General features: G+C 44.3%; 1 non-coding gene across 1 annotated transcript; it reads left to right on the top strand.

Moving 5' to 3' along the window:
* The first annotated feature begins 3,281 nt into the window (after window positions 1-3,281).
* trnad-guc (transfer RNA aspartic acid (anticodon GUC)) lies at window positions 3,282-3,353 on the top strand. The gene has a single exon. It is a non-coding gene; the product is annotated as a tRNA-Asp (tRNA).
* Window positions 3,354-11,744: the final 8,391 nt, after the last annotated feature.

Raw genomic sequence — 11,744 nt, 5'->3', positions numbered from 1 at the left:
GAAACCAGCGGAGCATCCAAAAATAGAACTGACAATTAATCTCACCACAGTAGTTATTCACATGGCGCTGGCATCCGCCGCTTTCATGCGTGTGCTAATGCCGTGGGCTAATGGATAAGGTGTTTGACTTCGGCGATCATGATGACGATAATATCAGAAGATTGCCGGTTTGTGTCCTGCCGCCGTCGCTTTATGCAGAAATTTTCTGGTGGTATTTCCGGAAAACCGTGATATGCCTCGTCAGCTGAAAGTTCTGCATTTATTGCCAACATTGCAGGGCGCCTTTTCAGAAAGTACTCCCTTGTTCTGTTCATTCAATTTTCTCAGATCATTAATTTTTTGAGTTCCGAAAAATCAATCTTACCTGTGTGATCCTAATAAATTATTGATGCTCCAGAATAGAGCAACAGGCTTTGCAGCAATCGGTTTAGTAGAACTCTGTGGGGGGAATTCTAATCTCCTCAGGAAGAGGTTTAATAAGGACCTGAACGAACTGTTTTTGTTTACAGGGATGAAAGACTGCGCTGGTAATCCAGGGGCCCGCACTAATATTTGCGGATATGGAGTGAATTCTACCATGGCAGCTGGTGAAATTTAAATTCACTGATTTGATCAAAGTGGAATTGAAAACTGGTTTCAGTAATGGCCGCCTCGAAACTACCGTCGATTGTTGTAAAACCTCATCTGGTTCACCAGTGCACTTTAGATAAAGAAGTCTGACCGCCTTACCTGGTCTGGCCTACATGTGTCTCCAGACACAGAGCAATGTGGGTGACTCTTACCTGCCCTCTGAAATGGCCGAGTGAGCCACTCTCAGTTGAAGGCCAATTAGGGAAGGGCAACAAATGTTGGTCCTGCAGGTGACACCCACAGCCCATAAAAAGTAGTGTCATTGAGAACAAAGGAAAGACCTGGTAAAGTTTTGACTGCTTGCATCTTTCTTTTCTTGTAATCACAAGGCTGAGGTGTGGCCTGATGCTGGGCTTTAAATTAGTGAAAGATTATTTAAAAAATCATTTCGATAAAATGGACCAGAGAAGGGCAGATAAGAATGTACCTTACCCTTTCATACATGTCGTTGATAGTTGGTATGTACCTGGACTGCGTGGTTAGGGCTCTGAATAGTGAGGACGGATAATGGAACACATCACACCAACACTTCTGATCCATTTTCCTATTTCCTCAACAGATGATCTGCTCGCAATCGTGCTGATGTGGAGGTGCCGGCGTTGAACTGAGGTGGGCACAATAAGAATTCTCACAATACAAGGTAAAGTTGGAATCACAAGCTTTCGGAGATGTGCTCTTTCATCAGATGAGTTGAGGAGGTTGACAAACAGGGCATCGATAGACACAAATACAATAGTACGATAATTACAGATTGGAGCGTGGACAATGGTTAGAATGCGAGTCTTTTCAGGTAAAGATATAAAGAGCAAGGGTGGAGAGAGGGATAACCACCGGTTAAAGAGGTGTGAATTCTCTCAAATCAGGAGAGTTAGAAGGATTTTGCAAACTCAGAGAGTATGGTGAGGGTTGTGTGTCCTGTGGCTTGAACCCAGGATCCCGGTTGAGGCTTTCATCATGCATGTGGAAGTTGCCTGTTAGCTTCTGCTCGGCGATCCTGCTTTGTCGTGTGCCATGAAGATACCCGAAGATCGGAGGCTGAGTGCCCTTGACTGCGGAAGTCCGATTGGAAGGCAATGCTGCAGCCTGGTGAGGCCGCACGCACTTTCCGACGGTCCAGTGATAAGGATTCGGCGCTTTTCACCGCCGTGGCCTGTGTTCGATTCCCAGCCAGGCAAGCTACTTTCCATGCCCAAAACAAAGGAATTTCATTCCCAAAAGAAATTTGGTATGTCAGCTATGATTCTCACCAGCGTTTACAGATGCACCAAAGAAGCATTCTTCCTGAGCCTGTCACAGTTTGGTATGGATCGTGCTCTGCCTAATACCGCAAGGAACTACAAAATGTTATAAATGTAGCCCAATCCATCACGCAAACCAGCCTCCCATCAATTGACTCTGTCTACACTCCCCGCTGCCTCGGCAAAACAGCCAGCATAATTAAGGACTCCACGCACCACGGACATAGTCTCTTCCACCTTCTTCCGTCGGGAAAAAGATACCAAAGCCAGAGGTCACGTACCAACCGACTCAAGAACAGCTTCTTCCCTGCGGCTATCAGACTTCTGAATGGACTTATCTTGCATTAATTTGATCTTTCTCTCCACTCTATCTATGACTGTAACACTACGTTCTGCACTCTCTCCTTTCCTTCCCTGTGAACGGAATGTTTTGTCTGTCGAGCGCGCAAGAAGCAATGATTTTCACTGAAGGCGAAAACATGTGACAAAAATAAATCAAATCAAATCAAGTGAAATGAAACAACTGATCAGATCACATCAGACTCTGGCGAAAGGCGTGTTTTTGCGCTGCAGGGATTACGTGGTTCTATGTTGCAGACACTGCTTGGAAATCTGTTTGGTTTTCGAATCCGTGGCCGAACCATGGACAGTAGAGCTTTAATTGAGCTTCTTAAAATTATCATCGGAGACAGAGAATAATTAACTTCAACTTCATGAGTTCAGAAACGGGTTGGAAACTTCGCTCATTTTCCGGTGGCTCACAGAAATATGCACCAATAAGATTTTAACTGAGGCAGCTTTGAGCTGAGTATCTATATCAAACAACTGATGAGATGGTCAAAGCCACAGAAATAATTTTTCCATGATCCTGTGAGATTGGGGATGATATTTTCTGTTTTTGCTCAATCCGCACCTACACCTCGGGCTATACAAAAGACAATAGAATTAAAGAAAAACATCTGAGCTGTAAAGCACTTTGGAAGTTCCAGCAGTTTGGAGAAAAAAAACGCATTTCGAGACAAGATAAAAGCAAAATACTGCCGCTGCTGGAGTCTGAAACAACAAATGAAAATGCTGGAACATCTCAGCATGTCTGACATCATCTGTGGAGAGAGACCAGCTGAGATTGTCCAGATTGTTCAGATTTCAACACAGGCCGTCTTTCCTCCAGAATTAATAAGAACATGCAGTTTGAAATGAACGGCAAACGCACCTTTCTGTCTCCGCTTGATTCTTGTTTTTTTCATGCATCCATCTCATTCTCTTTCTTGCTAATCCAAAAGTCGGTTGGTGAGAGCCGCTGTTTGCTGCATAAAATGGGACTCCGAATTGGGGAAACGAACTGATCTCGTCCGAACTCAGTTGTCGCTCTGAAAGTGTAAGTGGCAAGTGTACAGTACGCAAAACATCGCTTCCTCGTTAGTATAGTGGTTAGTATCCTCGCCTGTCACGCGGGAGACCGGGGTTCAATTCCCCGACGGGGAGCTTGTTGCATTTTTATTATGTCAAATTGTACACTCTGGTCGACTGAAGTTTGGACATCAGAGAGGGACACAACAGACAAAAATTGTTCACATTATATTGAACCTGGGACGGTGGAATTTCGAAATACTACATCTGTTGACCATATCATTTTGAAATCTAGCCGTACCCTGCTTTCCTCTGTAATTAAATTAAATCATTTAAATTATGATAAATTATGATAAATAAGTGAATGTATTAGTGCCGGTTGGTATTTTATTTTGAACCAAGTAGCCTTTTGAATCACTGCTGTTTCGGATAGTAAGGATTGAATATCCAGACTGCAGTCTGCATTACACCTTTTGCTTGTAAGTGAGCATTAAACGCTTAGCACTCCCACTTTCCTATGTACCTGCACCCGACAACGTCTCCCTGCTCCGTCTCACAAGGCAGCCAACGTCGCACCTCCACTTTGTCTTTTGCCCATGGGAGGCTTATCGTGCCCAGTCCCCATTGTGTTTCACTTTGCTCAGTTATATTGCCCAGATTGCATACAGTTCCAACTTTTCTATTCTCCATTTATAATAAATGAATAAATAGAACCATCCCTTGATTAAACACTGTCAGCTTTTAGGGGGTCATTTTCATGGAGTGCTGTGTGTGATTCCCGCCTTTATGCTTCTGTACAAATTCAGTCAAAGGAAAATTATCCAAATATATCTTCAATTCTGCTTCTCACTCACAAAGAACTGAGTGGGTGACAGATACAGTTTCAATAGTAGCTTAAAAAGGTAGAGAATGGATTTACAAATTTAAAATCCAAGGGCGACATCAATGCCTGAAGTGGTTTTCAGGCTGTGGCGACGAGAATAACAATGCACATTCTCAAATTTGGATTGTTCAAAACCATAGAATGAAGCCTCCATTGTGGATGAAGGGAAACTTTAAACTGTGCAGCTGTGCTGTGCTTCAGGAGCTTGTTTTCCAGAAATCTCCATTAATCGAAAATGCTGCTTCATCCGCTGAGCATTTCCAGCAATTTCTGTTTTTGTTTCAGATTTCCAGCTTCCAGCTTTGCGTTGTGTTCTGTGCAGATGTTTCACTGGAACAGGGAACAGGTTCTGATCAGCTCTGTGACAGATAGAGTAGAATGTGTCTCCCGACTATCAAGCCTGCGAGATTTGCTTCCAAGCTGTACAGGAGAATGAGGAAGAGAGAAAGGGAGGATCATTCTGTGATGGACACATTTCCTGTATAAAGCTATATATTTCCACAGCTGTCTCAACAGACATAAGATGTTCCAACACGAGTTGCAATCAATGAAGTTCCTCTTCACAGTTCTTGACGCTTTAACTATGAGATTATTGAACTTAAGAATCGTTTCTACATTGTCAAAAATCCATATATGGACAAGTAAAATAAGCTTCAGGCACTCGGCTCTGTGGCGCAATGGATAACGCGTAAGACTTCAAAATAATGGTAAGTTAGGCATTTAAAGCTTGTGGGTTCGAATCCCACCAGAGTCCGATTTTTGATCAGATTTGTGGCAAACAGTTTGCTGTTTCATTGATGTGATTCAGCTTCGGCACCGACATTTCCTGCTCTGCCATCTCTCCGTGCTGTTTCTGTTAACTCGGCTCCCAGGGAACCATTGACTCGAGAATAAATCGCAAACGCCGGGGGCTTTCTTTAAGTTTGATACAACGTTCGCTGGTTGGGTTAGAAATAGTAACTTCTTTTTCAATTAGATATTTCACTTCTTTTGGAAGATAAAAAAGATTAAAGAACACACACGCAACAACACAATTTATAAATAGCTACAATCAATAAATAAATATCAGTGCCCTGCAACAACATTCTGATGTGTCTGCTGCGCTTGTCCTTCCAGGCTGTCGTAGTCGTGGGTTTGGAAGCTGCTGGCAAAGGAGACTTGCTGAGTTGCTGCAGTGCATCGTGTAGATGGTGCCCACTGCTGTAGTGGAGGGAGTGAATATTTATGCTTGGGAAGCGAAAGAAGTGGGAAGCTTTGTCCAGATGGTGCCAAACGTCTGCAGTGCTGTTCAAGCTGCACTCACCCAGGCAAGTTATCTCAGGAAACCAACTGCTCCTCTTTACTCCCACAGTCCAAGAATGAGCAGGTTGGGTGGATTGGCCATGCGAGATTGCTCCTTGGTCTTCAAGGTGCTTGTATAGGTAGATTAGCAGGGTGGATGTGTGGCGCCGCGGGGATAGGTCCTGTGTGCGATTCTCTGTTGGAGAATCGATACAGACTCGATGGGAAAAATGGTCTCCTTCAGCACTGTTGGGATTGTATGATTGTAAGGCCATTCGACTGTGTTAGAAATTCCCTGAGGAAAAAAAATGGAAAGCTGTATTTGTAGAATTTACAACATTGGGTTTATTGCAGGTTATTTTTTTCTCTGCAAGATGATGAAAATACCTGGATCATGTAAATAAATAGGAGACATATTTGTGGGGAGTCTTGAAATATGTATTTGTTTCATCTTTGTAGATCATCCACTGTAAAGGTAAAGACAATATTGACGAGCAAGGGTGGGACATTGTGACTTGCACAATTGCACTGATCACTTGAAAGGACTCAAGGTTCTCGCTGGGATTTGAAACCGGGATCTACCTGTTTACGAGGCTGGTGCATTGCTCTATTTGCTCAAGTCAACAAAGAGCCAATTCCCGCCCTTCTTGTTCCTTGCAAGAAGGCGCTATGATTGAGAGATCTGAGCAACATGAACTATGCAATTGGAGGGTTTCATTCTGGCGACAGGAATATTTCTCCACAGCTGCTTTCGGAGCTGCTGAATATTTCCAGCATTTCCTGTTTCTGATTTTGTACCTTCATTACAGGAGTTCATTTACTGACAACCCAAAACTTGTCTCTTGAACGCAGCACCAGAGAGAGCTTTTCTGTGATCTTCACGCAGACAAGTTCACCCTTCACTTTCCTACACACGTGCTTTAAAATCGACTGTTTTTACACTGAACACCCTGCGGCATTGATTACAGAATCATAGAAGCCCGATAGTGCAGAAAGAGGCCATTTGGCCCATTTGCCTCCAAATCTCACCCCACCCTCCATCCGCACACCAGAGTCTCAGTGGTACAAGTGTATCGGAGGAATTCACAAAGACAAGGGATCACCGTGTTTATGAGGGAATATAAAGGATTAATCCAAACTCACAAACAGACTGATTATGTGAGAATCTCTCTCTCTCTCTCTCTCTCTCTCTCTCTCTCACACACACACACACACACACACACACACACACAGCCACGGCAGATGGTGAAACTTGACATCAATAAAAACATCTGGAATTAAAAGTCCAATGGCCACGACTCGATTTTCATAAAATAACACAGCTGGTTCACTAATGTCCTTTAAGGAATGATTTTTTACCTGGTCTGGACCTAAATGTGGCTCCCCGACCCACAGCAATGTGGTTGACTCTGAGCTGCCCTCTGAGGTCACCTATCAAGCTGCTCAGTTCAAGGAAAATTTAGGATGGGCAATAATTGCGGGCCCAGCCAGCGACACCCACATCCCAGGAATCAATAAAGAAAATTAATCAGTGATTCAAAATGTGGGGATACAGAAAGTCAGTGTCAAAAATTGACTGATATAGAATTAATTTATAAACTATTTGACAGTTCCGGAAGCTGACAGTCAGAACAAGTCACTTGTACACGCACAGTTCAGCTGACAGAATCAGAAAGATCCCAATCCTCATTGAGCAGCAGATAATGCAAAGCACAGTCTGAATACAGACAGACGCACCAGAGAAAGCATTAATTCTGGTTGCATCACAGCTTGCTGTGGCTCCTGCTCTGTGCAAGACCGCAAAAAAACTACAAAGTGTCGTGAAAGAAACCAGTCCATCACGCAAACCAGCCTCCCATCTATTGACACCTCCCGCTGCCTTGGAAAAGCAGCCAGTTTTATCATGGAGCGACGCAGCCTGGTCATGCTCTCTTCCACCTGCTTCCGTCGAGAAAAAACTACAAAAGTCTGAGGACAGGCACTAACCAACTAAAGAACAGTTTCTTCCCTGCTGCCATCAGAATTTTGATTGGACTTATCTTGTATTAATTTGTTTTTTCTCGACCAGAGATGAATGGGACACGGTTGAGCGCCCAGTCAAACACCGAGGGTGGGGATGGAGTCACCCTGGTTTCAGGAAGCTGGAGTCCATGTCAGGAGCGCTGCTTTGGAAAGAGGCATCAGGGGAACAGTTGCGACAGAGGTACAGAAGCCAGGAGAATGGGGATGGCGTCCTTACAGGGCGCGGGGAATGAAGATTTGTACTCGACGTGTGAGTCGGTAGGGTTTTAATTACTGGTGGTCAGTCTGTGTAGAATTGGAAACAGAGAGGTCAAGGAAGGGTAGGGAAGCGTCAGAGATGGACCATGTGAATGTGCGACGGTGGAAACTGGAAGGAAAGTAGCTATTTTTTTTGTCCAGGTGCAGACGAGAGCAGGACGCGGCACCGATACAGTCATCGATGCAGCCGATTAATTTCGCTACTTTCCATGCTGCGATGTAACAATTGCAGGTTCGAGTCCTTTCTCTTTATACAGAAATCTGGTGGAACCTCCTGAAAACCGAGCTCTCGCCCGTTAACTGAAATCCACCGTTAGTTCCAAACAGAATTACTTCCCTTGTAACTTTGTTCATTTAATTCTCACTTATCTTTGTATTTTTAGATTAGAACTATTCCACGATGTATGTTTGATCTGGATAAATTGCTAGTGTTCCAAACTACAACAAAATGATTTGCATCAATCGGCGAATTGAAATTCTGCGGCGGGAATTCTAATCTCCTCAGGAAGAGGTTTAATACTGAACTGAATGAACTGTTTTTGTTTGTAGGGATGAAAGGTGATGTCACTGGGCTGGTAATCCAGAGGCCCGCGCTAATCTTTGGGGACACGGAGGAAATCCCACCATGGCAGCTGGTGAAATTCAAATTCACTGATTTAACACATAGGCACATGGATAGAAAACAGAAACAGGAGGAGGCCATTCGCCCCAAACAAACCTGGAATTGAAAGCAACCCTCAGAAATGGCGGCCTTGAAATTTCCGTCGATTGTTTTCCCACAGAAAACATCTTCACAGAACAACAGAGAACATTTCACACAAAGGGAAAACTTCTGCTCAAGACGGATCATATTTACAAACCAGGAACACATTTACACAACAGGGAAGAATTTGTCAGAACCACAGTGAAGATCTGTCAACGACAGAGTCACAGTTCCAAACAGAGAGAACAGTTACACAGCAGAGAGCACAGTTACACAACAGAGCATACAATTCAAAAGGGCCTATCTTTGTGTAACAGAAAATCCCTTTTCATATATAATCAGCTTTTCCATCTCAGTATCTTGCTGGTTTGCTCGAAGCTTTTCTGTCTCTCATTGTGTGTGTGTCCTAATAGTCTTTTACTGCTGTTCTGTCTGTCTTTCTCTGTCTCTTACATTCGGGGTGATGTTATGTGTTATTATCCAGCCATTGTGAACTTCCCAACACGTGGGCCTTGTTTGAAATAAAAAGAGACAGTGAATCGTTTCCTGGCTCGCGGGCAGCAGTAATAAGCAGGGAGGCATCAACTTTCGAAGCAGAGTGGCGCAGTGGAAGCGTGCTGGGCCCATAACCCAGAGGTCGCTGGATCAAAACGATCCTCTGCTATCACGTACTCACTCCATCAAGAAGAAGCATTCTGCTGTTGCCCAAGGGCAAATCTGGGCTTTCTCGACAGTAAATTTGCTTCATCACCTTGATTTCCATTAACGAGTAGCACAGCGTATTTGTCTCAGTTGGTTGGACAGTTTATTCAGCCAACAGCGCGGGATCAATTCCCGTATCGGTTGAGATTGTTCATGAAGGCCGCGCCTTCTCAGCCTTGCTCTTCGCCTGAGGTGTGAATTCTCCGCTCAAATCACCACCAGTCAGCTCTACCCATTGATGGCTCCCAGAAACAACTGGGACTGTGTACCTTGCTTCAATTTTACAAACAATGGACGAATCATATCTCTGACACATTGTTTAAATATGAAAGCGTGCTAAAAATAAACTGAACATGGGCACTGGATCATCCCAAAAATTTCATTTGGATCATAGTTTTGGAATTTGTCATTTCAGGAACAATCGCAAAGAAACCAAAATCCAAAGACATACGCAGAAAAGCTCCATCATTCGAACATGCAGCCCGTTACTCTGAAGTCAGACGCTCTACCGTTGCGCTACAAACTCACAGCATTGGCTGCTTTTTACATCAGGGTCATGTTCGGTGAATTCAAAACCAAACCGGGACCAGAGAGGTTAACTGCCTCTCTCTTTACGTTCTCTGGATTTACATCAAATGGAAAAGTAACAGCGAATCAAGATTAACGAGAAAGCAGAAAGGCAACATTTTCCTGCGGGAGAAATGTGTTCTTTGTTACGGATGTTAAAACAGTTGGGGAGCAATCACTGCATGATGAGGTAGCCGAGTGGTTAAGGCGATGAACACAATCCATTGTGTTCTGTACGCGTGGGTTCGTAATCCCATCCTCGTCGGTTGTGGATTTGTTCTATCGCCTTATTGCCTGTGAACTGATGATTCATTCAGCGTATTGAGGATCACGGAACCAAATGAAGCTTGGACACACAGGCTTGAGGGGTGAATAGTCCAGAACAATTCCACGCTCCCATATTTGCAATCCGATGAGGAAGCTCGAGCTGAAATTCAATTCAGGGCACCAGTTTTGGACAGGAGTAAACTTGTGGTTTCAGAACCTCCAAAGCAGACGCCAGCTTCATTTGCGGCCCGAAAAGCAGATTTTGTCTTGCTCAGCCATGAGAACTAGTACCGTATTAGCTGGATTGGCCATGCTACAAAAGTCCCTCAGTGTCAGGGGACACTGTGGGGTTACGAGGATACAGGTTGGGTGGGATTGTTGTCGGTGCAGGCCCGATGGGCCGAATGTTCTCGTTCTGCCCTGTCGGCATTCTATGAAGTTCGAGGCGGCAGCTTCACTTCTCCGAGAGCATTGATACGCCAGTTCCTAATTTCTTCAAACTTTACCTAAAAATCCGACTTCGATGAGATTCTGACCCACAACTTTTGAATGTTTCACCAGACAACCTTCTCTCTTCGACCTTCTTCCATCGGAAAAAGATACAACAGTCTGGGGTCACCTACCAACCAATGGCTTTAAATTGAGGGGGGGTAGTTATAGAACCGATGTCAGGGGTAGGTTCTTTACCCAGAGGGTGGTGAGGGATTGGAATGCCCTGCCAGCATCAGTAGTAAATGCGCCTAGTTTGGGGGCGTTTAAGAGATCCGTAGATAGGTTCATGGACGAAAAGAAATTGGTTTAGGTTGGAGGGTCACATTTTTTTATTTTTTTTATTTTTTTTTCAACTGGTCGGTGCAACATCGTGGGCCGAAGGGCCTGTTCTGCGCTGTAATGTTCTATGTTTTTCTATGTTTAACTCAAGAACAGCTTCTGCCCTGCTGCCAGCAGACCTCTGAATGGACCTCCCTTGCATTAAGTTGATCTTTTTCGACACCCTAGCTATGACAGGATTTATTCCCACTTGGAAATAAGTGGACGTATCAGTGAGAGGCAACATGGTTTTGTGAAGGGGAGGTCGTGTCTCACGAACGTGATCGACTTTTTCGACGAAGTGACGAAGATGATTGATGAGGGTAGGGCAATGGATGTTGTCCACATGGACTTCAGTATGGCCTTTGACAAGGTCCCTCATGGCAGAATGGTGCAGAAGGTGAAATCAGAGGTGAGTTGGCAAGGTGGATACAAAACTGGCTCGGTCATAGAAGACAGAGGGTAGCAGTGGAAGGGTACATTTCTGAATGGAGGGCTGTGAAAAGTGGTGTTCATGATGTGGAGATGCTGGCGTTGGACTGGGGTAAACACAGTAAGTGTTTTGTGGAGATGGCGGCGTTGGACTGGGGTAAACACAGTAAGAGTACAAGTGGTGTTCCTCACGGATCAGTGCTGGGACCTTTGCTGTTTGTAATATATATAGAAATGATTTGGAGGAAAATGTAATTGGATTGATTAGTAACTTTGCGGACGACACAAAGGTTGGTGGATTTGCGGATAGCAATGAGGACCATCAGAGGATACAGCAGGATATAGATCGGTTGGAGACTTGGGCGGAGAGATGGCAGATGGAGTTTAATCTGGACAAATGTGAGGTGATGCATCTTGGAAGGTCTAATACAGATAGGAAATATACAGTAAATGGCAGAACCCTTAGGAGTATTGATAGGCAAAAGGATCTAGGTGAACAGGTACACAGTTCACTGAAAGTGGCAATGCAGGTGGAGAAGGTAGTCAAGAAGGCATACGGCATGTTTGCCTTCATCAGCTGTGGTAGTGAGTTGAAAAACTG

Source organism: Mustelus asterias, unplaced genomic scaffold (genome assembly GCF_964213995.1).
Source record: "Mustelus asterias unplaced genomic scaffold, sMusAst1.hap1.1 HAP1_SCAFFOLD_35, whole genome shotgun sequence".
In the NCBI taxonomy this organism is placed as follows: Eukaryota; Metazoa; Chordata; class Chondrichthyes; order Carcharhiniformes; family Triakidae; genus Mustelus; species Mustelus asterias.
This window is presented reverse-complemented; position numbering and strand designations above follow the sequence as displayed.